The sequence below is a fragment of the Amblyomma maculatum genome, chromosome 10 (assembly GCF_055883805.1).
Source record: "Amblyomma maculatum isolate TAMU_Amacu chromosome 10, ASM5588380v1, whole genome shotgun sequence".
NCBI classification, from domain to species: Eukaryota; Metazoa; Arthropoda; class Arachnida; order Ixodida; family Ixodidae; genus Amblyomma; species Amblyomma maculatum.
In genome coordinates this window covers 80,606,989-80,632,527 of record NC_139353.1, presented here as the reverse complement: position 1 = coordinate 80,632,527, position 25,539 = coordinate 80,606,989, and the positions used below count along the sequence as shown (strand labels likewise).

Genomic DNA, 25,539 nt, shown 5'->3' with positions numbered 1-25,539 from the left:
CTGAATGCAAAGCGCACCTCTATATAAATTTCTCAATGCGGAAACATTATATAGGTCCTCAGGCCGATATCTTGTACCGATAAGGCGGCGCTGTAACGTCCCCTTTCTGGTTTGGCTTGCAATGTGCATAGCAGTTCTTCGGCACATATGTGGGTGCAGTAATGTCATTAACGTTACTTCTCTATCAACAAAACATGGTTTCTCTGTGAATTATAAAGCTTTTTTGACACGCAAAGGTGTGATCACATTAGCGTCCATGATGATGTAATACGCAAATTTTCTAGAAAATGGAACTTGCAACCTTTAAGAAGCAAATGGAGCTACGCAAGGGCGCGCCGTTATGAAATTGTGCAGTCTGTAGTGCTCTTTCTAAGACACCCTACAGTTTCAACACACAATTCTGAAAGCTTAAAAGGCCTTTGCTTTCGAAATATTGGTCAATGCTCATTCTTCGGAATTGAAATTTTGGCGTTCGATAACTTACAGCGATCTGAATGAATCCTGAGAGCACAGTTCTGCAAAGAACGTCGATAGGTAGAAAAATTCTATACTTTGCGAAACTTACCTCTGAATAAAGATATTGCCGAAATACTGTATGCCTTTGTGATTGTTTGCTAACGGAAGCCGTAATTTATGTTTGTATAATAATGTTCGCTGTTGCTCGATAACAGTCAGTGTACACGGTTTTGTCTGTGGCTGCAGAAAATGCATTAATGCTTTCAATTACGTGTTAGTGAAATAGTGATTTTTAACTTACTAATGGATGCCTTGCTATGTAGCATTCGTTCCTAGGCCATGCTACGGGGAAATGCGAGAATCCTGTGTAAAGAAATCTGTTATTTGGTTCTACAATTCTACAAGAAATATGTGCGAGTATTCAGAGTTCAAAATATGCTATGTTGGAGACACCTTTCATACCTGCGCGGATTGCTACAAACGGTGTGGGGGTAAGTTGAGATTCTCATTTTGATAGAAACTCGTAGCTTTTGTTTTCAAGCGGCTTCAAGAGCATGAAACTAGATCTCCATGTATACTGTTTTATGACACTGTTCAAATTGACCTGGCATAATCCAAACTTAATATTTTAAATTATGTTGTATTTCCATCCTTGCAGATCGTAAAAAATTTCCCTTCGGAGGTTTCCTTTGCGCCAAAAAAACATAGAAATGTTTATACTATATTGTGTGCGTTGCTCGCGTAAATCAGAAGAAATACATGCACTAATATTACATATAGCACTAAAGGCGTGCATATCTTTAGGAAAGAGCCGTTCGCCCTTTGTTTTCGGTACATTTTTGTGCGTTTTTCTGCACGTCAATTTTTACGCACTGAGAACCTTTAGGAGGAGGAGGAGGAGAAAAGGAGGGCGGGATGCAGAGATGTTAAGCAGAAAGAATGAATTCCGGTTGGCTACCCTACACTGGGGAAGGAGAATGGGGGATTAAAGAGGGAGGGTAGAAGAGGAGAGGGCGTGAGAAAGTCACAGGCTGCATCACTAATATTGAAATCGCAAGATCTCTCACGGCTTTGATCCGATGTAAGTCTGGTCTTTTCGTTGGGCATCTCAGACATGTATGCATGAAAGCTTATATTTTGTTGTCCTATTTAGGTGTGGAAAAAAGTGTATCTTTCACTAACAGAGAGAACGTTTACCTCCGGCAGTAATTCACTGATGATAGTAAGACAAAAGCCTCTCGAAATTTCTCTATTTCAGAATAGTTACAGAACTAAAGTTGCAATAAGAGCAATTCAGTCTGATGATGGCTCCTGGAACGATTAAAGCCTTTTATTTCATTCGCGGTACAATAATGACTATTTATTATTCAAGCACAGCCCCAGGCCTCATTATTGTTTTCGGGCACACTCCAGTATACGTTTGATCAAAATTATCTTCCTAGTTTTGGTGTCTGAGAATGTGTATCCTACTTCTTCGCTGAGCATTTTCACAAATCAATGGCTACATGTTTTTTTTATAAGCAGTGGTTGAGCTGAGGTTTCAGCCTCATTTTGACATATATTAAGAGACAAGCGGGAGCCAAATTTTAATCCATAGCAGATGACGTAAAACGAGCGGCAGAAAAAAATAATTTACACAGGCATAAAGACTATGGCTAACTTTCAAAGAAACTGTTCACAAATGTATAACACAATATGTACCCTTGAAATGTAAGAAAAAACGTATCCACAACCCGTGGATTACGAGAGAAATTCTTCAACTAAAAAGAAAAGTGTCCAGACGTAAAGCAAGGTTGCGGCGATCAGTGAACCCGGCGTTACGTGAGGACTTAACGACATTAAGTGAAAAGTTGAAATTAATGAATAAAGAATCGAAACATAAGTTTTACAACATCACAAGGAGTAAATATCTTCGTGAATCTCCCCAAAAGTTTTGGAGACACTTGTCGGCAACCAAGACACCAATAACAAAAATGAATACGCATCAGGGTCTCACTGAGGATAAGGCTAAAATTGCGGAGGCTTTCAATGGGTTCTTTGCAAGTGTTTTTACTTAGGATGACGGAGATCCGACACAGTTTGCATCGCATAACAATTTACCCGAATTAGACGAATTGCAAGTGTCATACGAGGGAATTCTGGCTTCACTGCTGAAGCTAGACACTTCAAAGGCTGCAGGCCCGGATGAAATACCGAATTTATTTTTAAGGAGGTACGCTGAATGGACGGCCAGGTATCTCTTCGTAATTTTTAAGAAATCTTTAGCCACAGGTATGCTTCCTGATGATTGGAAGATTGGTAAGGTTACCCCAGTTTTTAAGGATGGTGACGCTGCTAACGTTTCAAATTTCAGGCCAATAGCACTAACATCAGTGTGCTGTAGGCTTTTAGAGCATATTGTATCAAAACATATTCGCCAGCACTTAACGCGCAATGATATTTTTAGTGAATACCAACATGGCTTTCGCGAGGGCTTGTCAACAGTGACACAACTATTGGAATGTTGTCATGATTTTTGTAAAGTGGTTGATTGCAGGGGCCAGATGGATGTTATATTCTTAGATTTCAAAAAAGCCTTCGACAAGGTTAACCACAGAAAGCTTCTAATTAAGGTAAAAACTGTTTTGGGACATAACTGTGTAGTTCGATGGGTCGAGGACTTCCTAAGAGGTCGCAGAGAGTATGTTGTCATTGGGGATAAGAGGTCCGATTGTTGCGAGGTTAGATCAGGTGTACCCCAGGGGTCAGTTCTTGGCCCCCTCTTATTTCTGATATACATTAATGACGTGATCCGGGATTCACCAGTAAAAGCGAGGCTATTCGCAGACGATTGTATTATCTACCATGAAATCAGATCCGTTAATGACCAAATTCAGCTTAATGATTATCTACTCCAAATTGATAATTGGTGCACGGAATGGCAGATGTCACTAAACCCACACAAGACAGTTTGCATGACAATTACTCACAAGCTTGAGCCTCTGAAGTATGTGTATAGCTTGCAAGGTAGCCCGCTTTCCAGAGTAAATGAATGCAAGTACCTCGGCGTGACCATCACCTCAAATCTTAGCTGGGCAAAACATATTGACAACATTGTCGCGAAGGGAAACAAGCGATTAGGCTACATTAGACGCGTCCTAAAACAGGCTTCTACGGACACAAAACTGACAGCGTACAAGATGCTTGTACGGCCTTTACTTGATTACGCATGCGAAATATGGAACCCATATCACAAAAAAATCTGTCTCTAAGCTTGAGCAGATACAAAGACGGGCGCTACGGTTCATTTTCTCCCGGTATCGACGATTGGATTCAGTGACCCGCTCTTTATGCTCAAGCCGATGTGTCTCTACTTTCCCACAGACGCAAAGAAAAAAGACTAACTTTGTTTTATTGTGTAATAAATGGTTTAGTCCTGGTTAAGAAAGAACGATACATAAACGAAGCAAAGACGCGCGTCACTCGTAATAAGCATAATAAACACGTCCAAGTAGAAAAATTTTTTAAGGACTGTTTTAAATACTCTTTTTTTCCTGCCACATCATCCGACTGGAACAGCCTTCCTAACCACGTTGGGAACGCTCAATCCCGAGAGCAATTTGCTACCCTTATATGCAAATATTTAACGCAGGAGTGCACATAATTTGTACATTACATTGACTGTATTTTATGAACCGTGTTTTATTGACTGTACTTGCTGTTTTATCGTACTGGCCTGCGTTTATGAATTTTGATGTCAAACCCACTCCTATCTTAGTCCAGATGGACTTATAGTATGTACAAATAAATAAAATAAAATAAATAAATTAAATATCTGACTGTATGTCTGGTCCAGGTGGCTGCTGCCACTCTGGTTAGCCTTTTATGTTCATTGCTAATGCATGCGTTCAAAGCAATATGCGCAATACATCGTTTCCATGGCGATGACTCCTAAAAAGGGCAATGCTTTCGTCTTATAAATTTCTAATTTTCAAATAGCTAGGCTTCACTAATATCGTTTCGTATATACGTTGTGCGGCTCCACGTATAGGAAATATCTTTGGACGCCGTCAGTCGCATCACGAGGGAGAGTAGGGGATGCGGTCAACACCGGGTGCGGCGCTCAGGGGGTGCAGCTAGTTTTGCTGTGGGAGGGAGGCAGGAAGGGGGGGGGGTGGAAATGAATTATTGTGTAAAAATCCAAAAAGGCGCGCATAAGGGCCGCTGAGATGCTGACCAGCAAATGTGATCTTGTAGAACGAATTATTCTCGTATGAAGAGTGCTTCAAAACCTTTCCTTAGTTTATGTCAGACTCAACTCCATTTTAACGTTGGACCGGCCCTGTTTATGTGCTGTGTACCAAGGGAACAGTAGCACTAACCCGATACCCATCGGAAACCCCTGCGGGAGACCTGGTTCCGTTGGCGGCCGCACCGCCGCATCGCCTCATTTTGTGCATATGCAGTCCACTCGCCTTTTCCTATACAGAGAACCGCTGGCATCATTGCGGTAGTGTTCTGCCTTGTTCATTTATCTTCTGTGCCTCTCTCGCTCCTCTGCTCAGTCACATGTCCGCCTAATATTTCCAAAACGCCGAAAGGCGTCGAATGCCTGTTGCTCATTGGAATGGGATGTGTGATCACCATAGTTACTGAATACAAAACAAAAACTATAATAATGAGAAGGAAGGTACCGTTCGAAGGCCAAGTGCTTTAAGAGGGGAATTGAGTGGTCCCCTTCATGGATCACTGCCTTGTCGTGGCGGAGGGGCTTGCGAAACTCGATGAAGTCGTGAGCTCTGCTGTGTAGGGCCACCCAAGATAGACAGGTCACGGCAGAGAGTTCTGACAAAATGTGATACACTGGAGAAGGTAATGGCAACCCACTCCAGTATTTCCTGCCAACAAAACCCTATGGCCAGTCACAATACCATTAATGATATGGCGCCGGAAGATGAGCCCCCCAGATTGGAAGGCGTCCCACATGTTACTGGGGAGGAACAAAGGGGGGTTCCTAGTAGCTCCAGGACGAATGAAGCGGCTGGGCTAAAGCCAAAAGGACGCTCAGTTGTGGATGTGTCGGGAAGCGACCGGAAAGTCCCATGTTGCAAGGAGATATATCACATAGCAGCATGGAATGTAAGATCTATGACGCAAGGTAAACTGGATATCGTCAAGCGAGAAATGGACAGATTGAACAATGATATCTTGGGTATCAGCGATCTCAAGTGGACCGGAATGGGAGAATTTAACTCCGGCGACCATTATGTCTTATTGTGGGCACGAATCCAAGAGAAGGAATGGGGTCGCTCTCATAGTAAACAGAAGAATGGGCAAAGCAGTGCTAGGGTACAACCCCAAATACGACCAAATGATTTCGCGTCGGATCCAAAGTAACCCTTTCAACATAACAGTTATCCAAGTCTATGCACCGACCACTACTGCTGAAGAAGTTGATGATGAGAGATTTTATGCGGACCTACAATGCCTTTCAGACCGCACCCCATCATCAGACGTCGTTTTTCTCATAGGAGACTGGAATGCTAAGGTAGGGAGTGAAGAAATATCCGGAATTACAGGAAAGTTCGGTCTTGGTGAACCAAATGAAGCTGGGCAGAGGCTTGTAGAGTTTTGTCGAGAAAACAACCTGACCATAGCGAATACTCATTTTCGACAGCACAAGAGGCGCCTGTACACATGGACTTCACCGGACGGTCTGTACAGGAATCAGATCGATTATATTCTTTGCCGGCAGAGGTAGAGAAGCGCTATACAAGCAGTAAAAACAAGGCCTGGGGCCGATTGTGGCACCGATCATCAGCTTCTTATTGCCAAGATTAAGCTTCGATTGAGGAAAACGCAGAAAACTAGAAGGCCTTTCAGGTAAAATCTGGATCAAGTTCCATTAGAATATGCTGTGGAAGTGAGGAATCAATTTCAAGAATTAGATCTAGAAGACAAAGAGCCCGAAGAGATGTGGACTGATGTTCGTGATATAATACAGGAAGTTGCTGCTAAGGTAGTTCCAAAGCAAAAGAAATGCAGAAAGCAAACCGGTTATCTGAAGAGGCTTTGCAAATAGCTGAGGAAAGAAGGATGGCAAAATTATTGGGGACAGAGAAATGATACAAGGTTCTCCATGCGGATTTGCAGAAAATAGCAAGGAGAGATAATGATACCTTCCTGAACATACAGTGCCAAGCAGTTGAGGACAACAGCCAATTGAGGAACACAGGAGCTCTGTATAAGACAATCAAAGATATCAAAGGAAGCTTCTGTCCTAAGCTGGGCGTGATAAAGGACAAGCCAGGCAAGGACCTCACTGAAGCCGCAGAGATAAAGAAGCGGTGGCAGGAATACACAGAATAACTGTACAAGAAGGACCCGAATGTGCAAACCCAACATAAGACGGTTGTGATAACTGATCTCGAGCCGGGCACCCTCAAGAGAGAAGTTGAATGGGCCTTAGCCAGCCTTGCTAAGAACAAAGCTAGCAGAATTGATAGCATTCCAGCTGAGTTGCTTCAAAACCTAAACCATGACGCTGTTAACAATCTGCATACATTATGTCAGAAGAATTGGACAATCCTGCAGTGGCCACAGGATTGGAGGAGGTCAGTTCACATCCCCATTCCAAAGAAAGGCAGTGCCAAAGATTGTTCCAACTACCGCACGATCGCGCTTATTTCGCATGCTAGCAAGGTGATGTTGAAAATCCTCCAAGGTAGGCTGCAGCAGTATGTGGATCGGGAGCTTCCGGACGTGCAAGCTGGGTTTCGCAAGGGCAGAGGAACTAGAGACCAAGTTGCCAACCTTCGCTGGATTATGGAAAAAGCAAAAGTTCCCGAAACCCATCTACTTCTGCTTTATTGATTATGCAAAAGCGTTTGACTGCGTAGATCACAGCAGATTGTGGCAAGCTCTCCAAGAGATGGGAGTTCCTATTTACCTCATCTGTCTCCTCAGGAACCTGTATGAAGGGCAAGAGGCCACAGTCAGAACTGGGCATGGTCTTACTGATTGGTTTCCGATTGAGAAAGAAGTGAGGCAAGGCTGCATACTGTCGCCCTGCCTATTTAACCTATATGCAGAGTGCATCATGAGGAAGGCCGGTCTGGACGAGTCTTCAGCTGGAGTGAAGATTGCTGGAAAACGTATCAACAACCTGAGATACGCGGATGATACCACTTCAATGGCAGAAAGTGAAGCGGAACTCAAGAGACTTCTGATGCGCGTACAAGAAGAGAGTGAGAAGTTTGGTCTTAAACTGAACATTAAAAAGACAAAGATCACGTCGTCTTGCCCTATCAAGTCTTGGAGCATCAAGGGACAAGAAGTGGAAGCTGTGACAGATTTTCTCTTCTTGGGCTCCAAGATTACCTCGGAAGGAGACTGTAGCTATGAAATTAGGAGACGCCTGCTTCTGGGAAAGAGAGGAATGGTTAGCCTTGACCGCCTAGTAAAGAGCAGAGACATTAGTCTGCCAACCAAGATCCGTATAACTCGTGCTATGGTCTTTCCAGTTGTGATGTATGGATGCGAGAGTTGGACTGTGAAAAAGGCTGACCGCCGAAAAATTGACGCGTTTGAATTGTGGTGCTGGCGAAGACTCTTTAGAGTTCCTTGAACTGCCAGAAGATCAAATCAGTGAATATTGTCGACCATAAACCCTGACTGCTCATTGGAGGGTCAAATTCTAAAGTTAAAGCTCAGCTACTTTGGTCATCTGATGAGAAGAGAGGAGTCGCTGGAGAAAGATTTGATGTTGGGAAAGGTTGAGGGTCGCCGGAGAAGGGGTAGGCAGCGAACGCGATGGTTAGATGGCATCCTCGAGGCACTGCAGATGAAGTTATGTGATGTTAGGAAGATACTGAGGACCGGAAAGCGTGGCGTGACATGGTCCATAGGGTCACGAAGAGTCGGACACGACTGAACGACTGAACTGAACGGAACTGAGTCAATTTACTGAAGAGTGCTCACGCAGTATATAAGGCGGTTCTTACATTTTTCTCTGAAAAAGCAAAGCCATTGTTAAAATGAGCTAAGCAAATTCATTACAAATGAACCTAGTGACGTCCACCCTCTCCCAGCTTCAAAAAGACGGTTCGCGCTTAATATTTTCTTATTTTATGGCATCAATGCAGGTTGTTAACATTGCAATGTGGATGAGGAGGTCAACTTGCACCTTTTAGAAGAACGGGGAGACGAAAAGTTAATTATAGTGAATCCTAAGTAAAGGCTTTCGCCTACTCATGTGGCATGTGAAACATTCTGCTTAGGACTTTTATTTATTATATTTATTGATTGTTACCTTCAGGGTAGGAACAATACAGAGGTGAGTGGGTGACGTACAAGAATACAAAATATGCATACCATAAAAAAGCATATAAGCAATATATACGTAATGAAAGAGGTCAGCATATTTACGAATTGCGTATTATTCCACTAGTATTACTTCGGACTCAAAAAATGCATTACAAGGTATCATTAAACAATATGTAAACAGTATTTTTGCTTAAATGTTTAAATACACGGTAGTCCGAGGTGAACACAGAAAAATTAAAGCAAACGTTATACAGTACTAACGAAACTTCGCATGGTCAACGTTGCGCACTGCAGGCTGGAATAATGAAACATTAGTGATGGTTACAATAAGAGTGGGAAGGCGATTCCATTATTTCGATGTGCGGGGTATAAATGAGTCAAGAAGACTTCTACTATTGCATGCAGTTATACCAACTTTGTGAATGTGGTGCTTCAGTAAGATGTGTTGTCGGCCTAGTTGATGCAGTACTTCAGACATCTAAATTACTTCAGGGTAGGAAGAGGAAACACATAAAGATGGGCCCACAGTGATCTATGCGAGATGATATATAAGAAGGCGGAAGGAGCAGTTTATTGCGTAGGTCATCATGACAAAATATCTTATGAAAGAGGCATATACGTGCGAGCTTTCTACGAGTTCCGAGAGTTAACAGGTCAAGACTAGATTTCATCGTGGATGCGCTGGCAGTCCGGTGATAGAGAAGATGAAGCGAGCTGCATTGTTCCGAGTCATTTCTAGCTGGTTGGTAAGCTCATTAGTGCATGGATCCCATATTGGCGATGCGTATTCCAGTTGCGAACGAAGAATGGTTTTGTAGCAGATAAGCTTAGTGTTAGCAAGGGCTAAGTGAAAGTTCCCTTTTAGGTTGCCTATCAGGCGGGTAATTTTCTTGACAATAAATACGACGTGAGATTTCCAGCTAAGGTTAGATGTGATGTGAATGCCTAGGAACTTGTATGACGTTACTAATTCGAGAGCAGTGCTGGTAAGATGATATGCAAGTAAGTTGTCAGCCGACCTTGACACTCGTAAGAATTGACATTTGTTATAGTTAAGAGTCATTTTTCATGCATTGCACCAGGAGGAGATATTGTTAATATCAGTTTGTATTTCTCTTACGTCAACACAGTTATTATTTCGCGGAAAAAGACACAATCGTAGGCAAAAAGATGAACTGATGAGTTGAAGGAACCAGGCAGGTCCTTAATGAATATTAAGAAGGGTAAGGGCCCAAGCACGGTACCTTGCGGAACACCGAAAGGACGGGGTGTAAGCTTGCGTCAGTGCCATTAGCTGCAACGAACTGCTGACGTTCTGTTAGAAAGCATTCAAGCCATTTCAGTACATTAGTATCAAGTCCTATTTTCGCAGTTTTAGTAGCAGAAGCCGGTGGTAAACCTTGTCAAACGCCTTAGCGAAATCTAAAAAAATGCAATCTGGAGTTGAATGACGATCAGGAATTGTTTGCATCCTGTGGGTAAAAAGGACAAGCCGTGGCAATCTATGTTTTGAGCAAAGGGTTCGGTTACAGAGTGAACTGAAAAATTGTTTTCCTGTGAACTCCCAATATGCTTCTGCTTTTGACGTGATGTTTATCCTAATTATCAGCCGTCAGGAACGAACGTTGCGCTAAATTATTAAAAAAATGCCACTTCACTCACACTGCGTGATAGGATGCAGAGCGAACTTGACTTCAATGCGAACTATGAGGACAGAGGAGGTAGAAAGGAAGTTGAGATTCGGTGCTTAAACTGCTTAAACGCGGCAGGAATGGGGGGGAGGGGGGGGGGGGGTCTGCGCCGCCCCTCTGCAAAGGGTGCGGGTGACCCTATAGCGACGCAGTTGGACGCCAGTTTATCTGTATAAAACTGACTATACATTCAAGAGTCCTCAATATCATGGGGGCTACAATAGGACTCGGATGTAGTCCGAAAGCGTGGATGGATTAGACATAATAGGTTTGTCGAATGGTGCGCATGAACTGTCTCTGGAAAACTTCGCTTCACCCTCCACACGCTCACATCTCTGCTCATTTGGTCCACCGTCAGAAGACCACGAGGTTTTGCAGAATATAAAGTAAGCTTGCTTCCGCTAGTATAGCTTCTGGGTATCTTTGTCATTTTAAACGTCGCAACATGACCTCACATAGGTCTCTAGTAAAATAGGACAAGAGTGCATTACGATTCGCGAAGCAACTCATATGAAATCGAAGTAGGCACACAGGCAGAGAGAATGGTCAAGCATTACAATACATTAAAACGCTGGACCATTTTGTTATAGGGCTAGCACCTGACTATTTTGCTATATGAATGATTATATGTGATAGCATATTAAGTCGAAAGCCTTTACTGCTTCATCGTTGTCAGCAGAAGCTGTCTGCGGAGGCTGTCGGCAGAAGGTGTCACAGCTTCGAAGGTGAGAAATAAAAATAAATAAAATAAATCTTGTCTGCACCGGGAATCGAACCTACATTTCTTGGAACCCCAGCCTAGCGCTTTACGAACTTGCTTCGGTGGACACCTGAAACCCTTGAAAAGGTTAAAGGTCAAATCGGCTTCTGTACATCGGGCTTTTGCGATAATGCGGGTAGAAGTGCTGCAGCACTGCATGTGCTGCACAGACGCCCGACTTTGGTATCTGAGGCTTGTTTCGAGACATTTGAGTTAACGCTGCCTTCATGTAAATTTTGCCTGGATGGAAACTTGGGCGAGTTGGTGACAGTTTTCTTTCCACATAGCGCTAAACAGACAGGGACACTGCGAGACACACGGGACGGGCGGTAACTTACAACTGAACTTTTGTTGCATGAAAGAAGGCAATATAAGCACTTTATTCTTTATATTGCCTTTTTTCATGCAATAAAAGTTCAGTTGTAAGTTAGCTCCCGTCCCGTGTGTCTCGCTATGTCCCAGTCTGTTTAGCACTAAGTAGAGAGAAATACATGTAAAATCTATGTGTGCGTTGCATGAATTATAGTTTACGGCAAGATATTTTACGTAAACGCTAGCTTAATGAAAGAAGCTGTGCTAGTGAGTTTTCTAGACGGCCTGGAAGATTTCCGTTGACAATCTGTCACTTAAGGGGAAACGAAATTAGGTAATTAAGCTGTACTAATAACATTCACAAATTAAAAATACATCATTGTTTGACAGGATACATATAACTGGCCACAGTTGTTTTCTCTATGCTGGGACAGTATATATTTTTTAAATATTTCGTTATTACACTTAGTATATAATATTATTTAATGGTACAACTCTAAATAAAGGCGTATTAAGAACTATTGCGTTTTTAGAGCTATTTGCTGGAAGCGGACCTTTAGCAAATCTTGCGACTTTGTTATCCGCATATCGAAGATTTTAGCATGAACATGCCTCTATCACGTGGGCACATTACGTGGTGGAGATGGCAGTCGCTCCTAACTGGGATAAATGTTTTGAGATCGAACCGTTTGATTCCGAGTGAGACATTATTCCATGCAGGTAGGCGCTTTCGCGCTGATAGGTAAAAATTGCGCTTTATATTGTCACGAAGACAGGGATTTATGGGTATCGGCAACAGGGGCAGATACACACAGTCAAGACAGAGGTCCCCGGGAAACGGTAACACGAAGACACAAGCTCAAGAGTCCACAGTCCTAGCTAGCCGAAGCGCGCGACAGTCTCCAACTTCGTCGTTCAATCGCTACCTCGAACCGTCAGGTGGCATTATTCCTCTCCCTCAAAAAAATACCGCAAGCTCACAGAAAAAAAAACTGATCCGGATGGCAAAGAACACTTTCAGCGGGTAAAATACGGCTTCATGCGAAGCACATGCACCAGTTCAGACTTCTGAAAGGCGACGCAACACTCTGTAAGGTCCGAAGTAACGATTGAGAAGTTTTTCTGACAGGCCTGGGCGCCGGACAGGTGTCCACACCCAGGCTTTGTCACCAGGCTGGAACACGACATAGCGATGGGGGTCGTTATATCGGCGTGCATCTGTTGCTTGCTGTTTTGTAATGTGATTACGGGCGAGTTGGCGAGGTTCCTCAGCGTAGTTGGTGAATTCTTCTGCGTCAGCGGTAAGCAGCTGGTCGTCAGCCTCACATGGCAGCATAGCGTCGAGCATGGTCTGTACATCGCGTCCGTATACCAGGCGAAACGGAGTGAATCGAGTTGTTTCTTGGACGGCCGTGTTATATGCAAATGTGACATAAGGCAATATCTCGTCCCATGTTCTTTGCCGGACATCGACATACATGGCGAACATGTCCGCTATTGTTTTGTTTAGTCGCTCAGTAAGGCCATTAGACTGAGGATGGTAAGCAGTAGTCTTTCGGTGATGTGTCTGGCTTGGTTGGAAAACTTCTTGAGGAAAACGCGCTGTAAATGCTTTGCCACGATCAGTGATGACGTATGAAGGGGCACCATGGTGGAGGACAATCTGCGTCATGAAAAATTGTGCCACTTTGGAGGATGTTGCACGTGGCACCGCCATAGTTTCCGCGTAACGTGTCAGATAATCTGTAGCCACGATAATCCACTTATTGCCAGCTGACGATAGAGGAAAAGGGCCAAGAAAGTCCATACCAACTTGGTCGAATGGTACTAGCGCTGGGGGAATAGGCTGCAGGAAACCCGCTGGCTTCAATGGCGGTGTCTTGCGTCGCTGGCACTCGCGGCAACCTCTAATATATCGATGAACGGTGGCGGTAAGTTTGGGCCAGTAGTAGGCCTGGCGCACTCTGGTAAGAGTGTGTGCAAAGCCCAAGTGTCCAGCGGTGGGTTCATCATGGCAAGCATGAAGGATTTCATCGCGGAGATTTTCAGGGATGACTAGAAGATAGGATCGGTCACTGTTGCCTGCGCTTTTCTTGCAGAGGATTCCGTCGCGCGTACAGAAGGATGACAAGTTCTTAGAAAACAGTCGAGATACTGTAGAATCGAAACCCTCCAGATGATCGATCACAGTTTTGAGGTCTGGGTCAGCCCGTTGCCGGGCCTTTAAATCAGAGGAACTGATAATGCCAAGAAAATGGGCGTCTTCAACCGTACTGTCATGGGCCAACTCCACGGGTGATCGAGACAGTGTGTCAGCATCTTCATGTTTACGTCCGGATTTATAAACGATAGTGTAATCAAACTCCTGCATACGAAGGCTCCACCGTGCAAGACGTCCTGATGGATCTCGAAGACTAGCTAGCCAACACAAAGCATGATGGTCTGTCACAACTTTAAATTTACGGCCGTAGAGGTAAGGTCGGAATTTCATTGTGGCCCAAACGACGGCGAGACACTCCTTTTCAGAAGTTGAATAGTTTGATTCTGCCCGAGAAAGTGTGCGGCTGGCATAAGCGATCACTTTTTCCTCGCCTTGCTGGTGCTGGACCAGAACAGCACCCAGACCGACATTGCTGGTGTTGGTGTGAATTTCGGTGGGAGCGTCCTCATCGAAGTGTGCAAGAACGGGAGGGTTGTACAGCCGTTGGCGCAGCTCGATGGATGCCTCCTGCTGCTCGGAAGACCAGGCAATACGGGACGTCATCACGTGTCAGGCGCGTCAAAGGTTCTGCAATCTTGGCAAAATCGGCAATGAAACGGCGATAGTACGCGCACAGGCCCAAGAAACGTCGGACTGAATCGGAACATCATCATTAAGCATTTCCTGGGCTTGTGTCCGAATTGCCTCACGTTCTTTGGCCGAAATACGGTACGGCTGTTGTCGAATAGCTCGGGCATCGTCAGACATTAAGATGCGATACTTGGTGATAGAAGTTTGCCGGACTTTCGATGATGAGGCAAAGCACGGGGCGTACTCCAGCAGTAAGGCCCGCAGGGCGCGTTGTTGACAGAAAGAAAGGTCACTGCTAACATCGATGTGGTCTAGAACACTGGGAGTATCAATAATGTCAGATGCAAAACATTCAGAAACTTCCTTTAACAGTTCGATGTCAGCGCACGTTAAAGATCCCCAGGTGGTCGAAATTACTCCGTAGCCCTCCACTACGGCTCCTCTTTCTCTCTTTCCACTTTCATTCCCACCTTCCTCCCTTCCCTTACGGCGCGGTTCGGGTGTCCACAGAGCAAGTGTGACAGTTACTGCGCCTTTCCCTTCCTGTGAACCAATTTATTATTATTATTATTTATTTAACAGTTCGCCGAAAGCGATAGCAGTAGAGCGATAGAGGTGGCGAGATTCATTCGTGAAGTTCGTGACGAGAAGCTCAGAGTGACCATTGCTGAGAATAATTAAGCTTCGAGCTGCACAGTTGCCATGAGAAAATAAAGGCGAACGGTTGCCTTCAGCTATTATCGGCCCGTCACGAAGCGCGTCGCACACAACACTCACAAACACGCTGGAGCGGGGAGGCACTGAAACACACTCGGCTGAAACCCGTAGGGCGCACGTACGTTGGCCATCGGTGGGGCTGGCAGCCGCTTTCTCCGTTGAGAACGAGACCGTTCGCTGTCGGAGATCGATGATGGCGCCATATTCTCGCAGGAAATCCACACTGAGAATCAAACCACGTGAACATTCCCGAAGAACGACGCTGCTGACAACGAACGTTGACGTACGAATCTGGATTCTCGCCGGGCACATTCCAATAGGAGTAATTACATGCCCCCCAGCCGTGCGTATTTGCGTGTTACACCATGGTGTCATAACCTTCATAAGGTTCGCTGCCAGTTTCCCGCTCAAAATCGAAACGTCTGCTCCGGTATCCACTAAAGCGCTGACATTATGATCATCGAGGCACACAGGGATGTCCAGCGATAGGCGGTCTCGTGAACCAAGTGCTGTCGTTTCTGCTCCAAAATCCATATCTGTTCTCATTGGGGGGACTTCTTTGTGCTGACAATTAGCGGCCCCGCCCCCGGAGGTCGCTCTACTCAGTTTTCCCGGTGGGGGCTTGGCGACGACCAGGCGGTGCTCGCGGGAAGTCACCAGTTGTTGAAGGGGTTTGCCGACATGGGGATGGAGACCTGGATTGTCGGCGAGCCATCCGGAGGGTCTCTTGTGCGAGGTTGTCTCCAATGTCACGAGGTAGTTGTCCAAACGTGCGTCTAGGTGCATTGGTGTAAAAACCCCCCGGTCCGAGTTTCCGATAAGGGCACCACGTACGGGAAAATGTGACCAGGTTTCCCACAGTGATAGCAAAGGCGGCGGCTCCGAGGGGCCCGCCAGACGTCCGTTCGTCGAATGTTTGACCGCGGTGGCCGCACGTACCACGCTGGCTGCTGTGCAGGAATGTATTGAGTTGGCTGCTGGACGGGCATGCACTGGGTTGGTGGTAACGTAGACAACGGAGCTTGGACGGAAACTGCGCATCGGAGAATGTCAGCGTAAGTCGGACGAGAATATTCAGGAACAGGGGTACTTTGAGCTTCAGCAACATGCAGAGATGGCTGCGTGACTTGCTGAATCTCTTCGCGGATCATATGTGCGAGAGAATCACCCATGGATTGGAACGTGCCACAAATCATCTGCAGTTCCTCGCGTACAATTGCGCGATTAAGATCTCGGAGGTTTTCAGTATTGCTTACAGCAGCTGTAAGAGGCTCGGCAGCAGTCGTAGCGAGGATTGGGCTGTCGTAGACCGCCGAGAGGCGCTGGTGTAGGATTTTTTCCATGGTGACCGCCTCTGTTAAACATGAGGTAACTGTAGTTGGTGGGCTACGTACAAGACCAGCAAAAAGCTGTTCTTTAACCCCATGCATCAGGTGGCGCAGCTTTCTCTCTTCAGACATGTTGGGATCCGCACGTCGAAATAGTTTCGTCATGTCCTCAACATACATCATGACGGACTCGTTTGGCATCTGTTTCCGAGATTGTAGAGCACGTTCTGCTCGTTTGCGCCTATCCAGGCTCACATACGCCTCTACGATAAGACGGCGGAACTGAGGCCATGGTGTTTTGTGCCTTCTCGGTTGTCATACCATGTCAAAGCATGGTCTTCCAGGCGGAAAATGGCGTTCCGTAGCTTTAAGTTGTCGTCCCACTGATTAAAGGATGCGACTAGTTCAAACTGCGTTAGCCAATCCTCAACGTCTTCATGCGCAGTGCCATGGAAAGATTTCGGCACTCGGGGGTTTTGAAAGTAAACAGGAGTACCTTGCATGACCGACGTAGTGCTTTGCGTGGCTGGCCGGAGGCTCGATGTTGAAGTGGACTCCAAGGGCCCGTGTTCGGGAGGAAGGCCCAGGTTCCTCCGGCTGGCGCGATGAACTGGCGTGTCCAGAGGCAAAAGCTCGGTGTCGTTGGTTCGCAGAGGGGTGTGCGACATTGAGAGGACAATTACCCAGCGGCTCCACCAAAACTGTCACGATATGGGTATCGGCAACAGGGGCAGATACAAACAGTCAAGACAGAGGTTCCCGGGAAACGGTAACACGAAGACACGAGCTGAAGAGTCCACAGTCCTAGCTAGCCGAAGCGCGCGAGTCTCCAACTTCTTCGTCATTCAAGCGCTACCTCGAACCGTCAGGTGGCAATATATACATTGGGGAATCCTGCATGCAGTGTAGCTTACAATAGTATGCCTCTGAGTGCATGTCAGCAGAGCCCATGCTAGGAGTTTGTGATATAGCGGTATAGAAGAGTGCTTGTTGACGAACTACAATTTGCAAGCGTGGCCGTGTTCCGCGGCCATTGATTGTGTCACGCCAAGCTCCAAAGGCGGATCATATGTGTCATTCAGAATTTGACTGAAATAATTTAAGAGCACTGCAGAATCTGCATTGGAAGTAATGCGAAAGCACGAATGCTGCAGATGGTTGCTTCTGGTTGCTTCTAAATGCTTCATTTATTTCTTGCTTGCCTTTTTTAGTCTTTGGTACTTTCAAATTGTTCGCCAACCCCTTCCTATGATTTTTCCGCTCTACTTCCGGTTGTGTGACGTCACATTCTTGACGGCATATTCACTGCGTCCCCCTTTTTCTCTTACCGCTTTCACTCCCACCTTCCTCCCTTCCCTTACGGCGCGGTTTAGGTGAACACACCGCGGTGTCCACATAAGGCCTGGCAGATACTGCGCCTTCCTTTTCCTGAGAACCAGTTATTCTAATTATTTACCTAATTACCCTTTGACCTACTTATTTTCCCGGCAGCAACATTACGTCACCCTCTATTGATTGACACCACTCATTAGCCTCTACCACTCCTCGATTACTCACAACTGCTGCGGACACGATTTTGCGGACACGTTCTGCGGACGCAGTCTGCGGACACGGCCTGCGGACACGCTCTGCTGACAGAAATCTGCGAACATAGCGAAGTAATACTTTCGCATTATAAAGTTAGATGTCTGGTTTACAGAAGCGGTGGCCGCCGCCGGCGTTGCCGTTGTTAGCAAAAAATCTCAAGCATGGCACTGACATGCGTTTGCTCGCAACTGGGATGGCCGAGCACTAATATGGCATTGAGTTGCTTGACATTGCGTGTAGAGATAGAACTGGCAACACAGGCCTCTTATTTCATATCGGAGAGTGATTTCGAAATAACCTTATCAGGAGCATTGCATTCACATTGCTCCTTACCACGCCGGCACATTTTTACGGCTTAAATAAAGCTGGGCATTATATATGGGCTTGTACGCTACCGTGTCATACACCTAAAGGCGGTGCTTAAGTGTCCGGCATATTTCTTTTCATTATGCTTTCTGAGTAACGTGTTGAGGCGCAATGCAAAGTGTTGCATGATGATTGATTGAATGTCCTTTATTGAATGGGAAGGCTTATGGCCATGGAGGGGATAAAGGGGCATAGACAAAATCTTCAATGTTTAGGTCGTCACTTGAATCACATTGCTCTAACCAGGCCACTAAGCGAGCCATACTTTGCAAATATCATCTGTGTGTTAGCATCAGTTTCTAGAAGGGAACGGTAGTTCAGGCGGTAGGGTTTGATCTCGGAGCGTCGAGTAGAAAAAGCAGGGCAATCCCAGAATAGATGAGATATGCCACCGCGAGTAGTACAGTGGGGGCACGTAATCATTTTCTCTGTATACTGACGCCAGCGGGCCACACTACGTGGCGTGTAAGCCGCATAGGAATGAGCTTATTCAAAAAGACTTCTTGACTTCGGGTGAGGTGGGTTTTTCTTGTAAAATGTTGGTCTGGTATGGCCACCTGCATGCGATGTTGACTGAGGCTACGAAGACTGGTCCGAGTATAGTGCATAAGGGCAAGAGAAGGGATGAGTTGCCCGCCCAAAGCCGAATAAGGATTAATCAAGAGGGGTGGGGAAGTAAATGTGGACATCCCACCTGCCAAGGCATCCTCGGCGTGTGCCGCCTCGTTGTCCCCTGATTCGTCCGAGTGACCTGGGGTCCAGTGAATAGTGACAGTTCTGGTCGCGAGTTCGTAGCGTTTAAGGAGGCGCTATATGGCCGTAGCTGTTGCACCTTGTGAACCCGGAGTAGCGATTTCCTTGTAAGCTTCATAGGAATCAGTAAGAATACGTACTGAACCAGTTCCGGTGCAAGGCACTCCTGACAATGCTCCCCAAATCACGAGGAGTTCAGCATGAAGAGGTGTACCGGTCCTGCATGACGGCGAGGAGGAGGAACATTTATTTCCGCCGAATATGGTGCGGCACCCACCTCCCGGTCCGTACGCAGGCGTCCGGGGAGGCAGTCTGTCGCACCGCGGCCGGAGGACATCCAGCTCCGTCTAGAAGAAGAGGTCTTCAGCCTCGGCTGCCAGGCGGACAGCGAATCGCTGAGTTTTTCCGTCGGAGCTTCTTAGCGTGGTCTCCCATTTATCGATAGTTTTAATCGCTTTGCACCCTGGGGCACAAACGCATCTCCATATTATGTGATCTAATGTTGCCACGTGGCCGCAAAATTTACAAATTTCTGTTCCTGCACCGTCCCTCTTCCACCCTCTGGTACCCGTCCAACTCCTACACAGGGGCGAAAAAAAATTTCGAGCTTGGAGACTTCTCCACTCGTATGATTCCTTTTTACTCAGGGATCTATCCGGGGGCGGATATATCCTCCGGTCTTTCTTCAGGTTGTCGGTTACATCCCTAAACGTACCAATACATTCTTTGCTTTTAGATGTTGTTGTGGAGGCGTCCGCAGCACCTCGAGGTAGCGAAGAGCGGGCGAGCATGTGGGCTGTCTCGTTGCCGGCGAGACCGGCGTGTGCTGGGGTCCAGATTATGGTGACGCTTTCGGTAGGCACTATACTTTCGGTGAGAGACGACTCGTTCAGAATTTTTGCAGCACGATTGCTGACTCTACCCTTCCTAAAATTCCCAGCCGCCGCTTTGCTATCGCTGATGACATGTTTCACGCCTGATCGTGCAATGGCGATGGCTATTGCAATCACCTCCGCCTCTACCGGCGGTAGATCTTAGTTTCTTTCGATTCCTATGGCGATCCCGGTGTCTAATAGGGCGACCGAGGTTACGTCGCCTTCTTTCCCGATCGCTGCATCGGTGTAGGCGACCGATCCCTGCGGGAGTTTGCCCAATTTGTTAGCGAGGTGCTTAGCTCTGCTTTTCCTCCTTCCCTCGTCGTGTACCGGGTGCATGTTCTTCGGCATGGGCGAGACGTATAGATGCTTTCTGGTTTCTCGATCTATGCTTTCTCTGATACTTTCGCCTTCCCTTGCGCTAGTAGGTTTACCCAGTCGAGGATTTGCCTATCCGCCACCGTTCCTGCGAGTCGCTCTCTCTGGGACAGCCTGACCGCCGCAGCTAGCTCTTTCCACTCATTATGCAACCCCATTTTCTCTACAATGTCGGAGCTCTAAGTGAAGATGCGATTTCGTGTCATATTTTATCTTCTTACAGATGCCAATACCGTGTGTGTACAAGTTGCAAGGACATGGTGGGATACTCCACAAAGACCCAAATAAAATTGCTGTGAATTCAGTCGATCACTGTGCTGAGTAACGAGTGGCAGCGTGTTGTTTTTTCGTAAGCATTCCTGATATTTTCAGAAGACAGGTGCTGTGCCTCTTCTCACTGCCTCTCTTTTTCACGAGGAATAATGCCTATCGCCAAGTGCGCAGTAAAGCTCTTGAGTTAAAGACACAAGCGAAAGGTGAGTCAGGCTGATAGACATTATTTTTTAATGAAAAATCTTCCTTGAACTTCAGTTTCTTTTTAGTTTACTAGTGATAATACAACTTTTAAAACTGGGATAAAAAAAAACAGAATACAAAAAAATTACCGACAATTACGTTACTTCCTAATGCGAAATTTGAGCGCAGCAAATAAGCTGTTTACCCTTTTCGATAGATTGAGGCAAAAAAATCGAGCAACACATGTATGCGCTATCACAGATTTTTTTTTTATTTTTCACACGTATTTCTTTAACAAAGAACGGCAGCGGCAATTTCGGGTCGGGCGGTGCACGTATACAGATCCGCCGCCACCGATCTGGCTCTCTGATTGCCACCGCACAGGGGTTGCATTGGAGGAGGAGCGAAGAAAGAAATAAAGTTCGAGCCGGCGCTTTGACAACCGGAGACTCGCAGGAAGAGGGGGGAGGGGGGCGGCGTGAACACCCAGCGGCAAACGATGGGGGCAGAAGCGCGCGCAGCAAGCGGACAACGCGATAAAGGGAGGAGGAAAGAGATAGCAGCTACTGACTGATGCTGCTGACGCCGATAGTGAGTCAACCCCAGCTGCGGAGTTGGTTTCAGGGACAACGCCGCCGATGCCGACGCAAACAATATGATACCCTCGCCTCCGCAGCGCCAAGAACCAGGTCTAGCCGTGGGAAGGTGGTCACGTATTCGTCGACGTGCCGAGGCCTACGTGAAATAACCGGCGCGTCGGCAACTGAAGAGCACCCTATCCGCCACACAGGAACAGGGGGGGGGGGACCCTCCCCTCCTCTTTGTGCGTGGCGGCGACGGTGTTCTATGCAGTCACGTTATCTTGACTCTCTAGCGGCGTCAGCGGCATCCAGCGGTATCAGTCGGTCGCTGCTAGGTCTGGGGGGATGAAAGGGGGGCGGAGCTGGTTACGAGGCCGACGACGACGCCGACGCCGACGCGAAACCCAGGAACGGACGCCAAAGAGCTGCGCTCTAAAATACAAATTGCGGTGGTTATAGTCAGCCCCGCCGGGGTGGTGCTGACTTTCGATGGAGGCGAAACGAAGTGGCGTCCGTGTGCTGTGCGATGTCAGCGCACGTTAAAGATCCCCAGGTGGTCGAAATTACTCCGTAGCCCTCCACTACGGCTATTCTTTCTCTCTTTCCACTTTCATTCCCACATTCCTCCCTTCCCTTACGGCACGGTTCGGGTGTCCACAGAGCAAGTGTGACAGTTACTGCTGCTTTCCCCTCCTGTGAACCAATTTAACTTAACTTATAGTCATAAAAAAATGATTTATTTATAGGAAGGGAAAGGCGCAGTAACAGTCTCACTTGTTTTCTGTGGACACCGCAACCGCGCCGTAAGGGAAGGGAGGAAGATGGGAGTGAAAGTAGAAAGAGAGAAAGAGGAGCCGTAGTGGAGGGCTACGGAAAAATTTCGACCACCTGGGGATCTTTAAGGTGCGCTGACATCGCACAGCACACGGACGCCTCTGCGTTTCGCCTCCATCGAAACGCAGGCGCCGAGGTCTGGTTCGAACCCGGGTACTCCGGCACAGTAGTCGGGCGTCTTACCACTGCACCACCCCGGCGGGGCTTTTTTTTATGGTCATGAAGTTGGTGGAGAGCTCTTTAGGAAGGCGTTGTAGCGCGCTCGGAATATTTTAACCACCTAACCTTATAATGCACGCTAGAAAGCGCAGCTCAAGGCCATTTTGTTATGAAATGTTGCAAACTTTGCCCTTATTTACCCATCAAACAGATAATGACAATGCGTGATCCAAAGCAGCTGAGCGACTCTGACTGAATAATATATCAGAGTCTCTACTGAGGAGCCGCAAGTTTATTTTAGGAGCACATTCATAATTAGTGATGGGGTGCTGGACCCTGCTAACGTAGGAACTTATTTCTACCTACGGTGAAAACCATGAGGACACTGAAGGCCGCGAAGGCTCCAGAGGAAAGCTTCATAACTCGGCATTATAGCTGTTAGTCCATCAGCGGTAGTACTTCCCATTTCCGTGTCCTACGCAAGCAATTCCGACCCGCCGGGGTGGCGCAGTGGTAAGACGCCCGACTACTGTGCCGGAGTTCCCGGGTTCGAACCCGACCACGGCGGCTGCGTTTCGATGGAGGCGAAACGAAGTGGCGTCCGTGTGCTGTGCGATGTCAGCGCACGTTAAAGATCCCCAGGTGGTCGAAATTACTCCGTAGCCCTCCACTACGGCTACCCTTTCTCTCTTTCCACTTTCACTCCCACCTTCCTCTCTTCCCTTACGGCGCGATTCAGGTGTCCACAGAGCAATTGTGACAGATACTGCGCCTTTCCCTTCCTGTGAACCAACCAACGCAAGCAATTCCTCACGTAGAGGGCGGCCATGAAAAAAGCCCTTCAAATCAGCGCTAACCAATCATTGATAGTTGCAGGAGACTTTAATGCGCGCCATATCACATGGGGATACAAAATGACTTGCAGTAAAGGCGCCCTACTCTGGACACTTCTCCAAAATGAGGGCATAACCCTTGTCAATGATACACAACAGTACACGCGCATCGGCAACAGTGTACAGAACAACACCACCCCCGATCTTACACTCACGAAAAACATAACACAATGCTATTGGACAAACACGCAAACCTCTCTTGGTAGCGATCACTATATAATTGAGACCTCTTTCTCACTATCCTCCATAACCCCCAGTGTAAAGAGGAAACTCAAAATCACCAACTGGGATCGCTTTCGCGATCTTCGTACCGCGGCCCCGAAGCAGATAGACCACCTTACAAATTGGCTGGCTAACCTCAACAAGGACGTGAACACGGCCACATGGGAAATGCCGTGCACACAAACCTCGGAGGTGATTGACAGCCGATTACTCCACATGTGGGAAGCTCACTCGAGCTTACAGAAGCGATGTCTTAAAAACAAACACAATCGCGACCTGAAGCTACGCATCTCCGCTCTCATAAGGGAAATGGAGACGCACGCGGCACAGCTCAGCCACCAGCAATGGGGTCAAGAATGCGACCGCCTTGCTGGAAACCTAGGACTTAAGGACACGTGGCGGTTGCTACGATGCCTTCTTGAACCCGATCACGCCAAAAATGTACAGCAGAAAAATGTGACGCGTCTTATCCATGGCACAAACATGGACAACGAAACATTATTCAATCCTTAAAAGATACATACCTCACAACCACACCGAAGACACCCTTACCACAGTACCTTGGAACCCAAAACCATGAGCTAGACGAAGACATCACAAAGTATGAAGTCAGAGCAGCCATGCTCCAACTCCGCACTACGTCTGCTCCAGGAGCCGATCAGGTCACGAACAAAACACTTAGAAACCTCGATGAAAACTCCATGCAGACAATAACGGAACTCTTTAACCAACACTGGCAAGAGGGAACGCTTCCCTCAGAGTGGACGCACGCTCAGGTTACCTTTATACCTAAACCCGGCAAACCGCTCACTCTTTCAAACCTTAGGCCCATTTCGCTAACTTCATGTCTTGATAAACTTTTTGAACACGTTGTCTTGAATCGGCTACATACACACATGCAAACCCGCGACCTTTTTCCTCACACAATGCTGGGTTTCGGCAGCCACCTATGCACCCAAGATGTCATGCTACAGATATCAGAAGAAATTCTCCATCCCCGGCACTGCAAACGCACAAGAGCATTGCTGGCTCTAGACTTGCAAAAGGCATTTGACAATGTCTATCACTCCTCTATATTGGATGCACTATCCACTCTGAATGTGGGAAACCGAACACATGCTTACATTTCACCATTTCTCCGGGATCGCACAGCAGAAATTCGGTTCGGTCCCCTAAAATCCCCCACTTTTACCCTCGGTAATAGAGGCACCCCGCAGGGATCAGTCCTTTCCCCTTTTTTATTTAACATCACACTCATCCCCATGGCTAAAAAGCTGTCACAGATCCCAAACCTCTCCCATTCTCTATATGCAGATGATATCACCCTGTGGACCACCACTGGCAATGTAGGTAGCATGGAAGAAACTCTTCAGGAGGGGGCAGACATGGTGTCAAGATGCGCAGCTTCAATAGGCCTTGCATGTTCCTCCACCAAATCCGAGCTCCTGATACTCCACCCAAGCCCGCTGAAACACCACCAACCCCCTATGCTCATCACCGTAGATGGTCAGCCAATACCACAAGTTCACAAACTTCGAATACTAGGTATGTTTATACAAGACAACGGCCTTAACACGGATACACTCCCCAGACTAACACAACACATCAGATCACCCGCCTAATCAAACGTATAGCCAACAAGCACTGTGGAATGCGCGAGCATGTCCTCAGACGCTTAGTACAGGCATTTATTATAAGCCGCACTCTTTACTCGATTCCGTATTTATATCTAACAAAAACAGAGACAGACAAGGTGGATGCTCTCATCAGACACGCTTATAAGGCAGCTCTCGGCTTACCTAAGCGCACCCCAACCTATCGACTCTTAGGCATGGGTGTTCAAACACCCTCAGCGAACTGGTGGAAGCCCACCGCATCGCCCAACTAGGACGGCTCTCCACTACCCCAACTGGTCGCCACATTCTTTCCTTTCTCCAACTTAGACTGTTAGGTGCCCCTCCAGTGGAAACTTATGCAGTTCCAAAGACAGTAAGCGATCACATCACTGTCCACCCACTTCCGAAAAACATGCATACCCTTCATAACCAGGCCAGACGGAAAGCGAGAGCACGTGCC

At 46.9% G+C, this 25,539-nt stretch overlaps 1 long non-coding RNA gene across 1 annotated transcript in view; it reads left to right on the top strand.

The window, feature by feature from the left end:
* The window catches only part of LOC146176853 (uncharacterized), a 37,098-nt gene extending 16,476 nt beyond the window's left edge, over positions 1–20,622 (top strand). Inside the window, exons 3-4 of the long non-coding RNA XR_014701224.1 lie at positions 780–947; positions 20,542–20,622. This is a non-coding gene — a long non-coding RNA (uncharacterized LOC146176853). The remainder of the gene's footprint in view (positions 1–779; positions 948–20,541) is intronic.
* Positions 20,623–25,539: the final 4,917 nt, after the last annotated feature.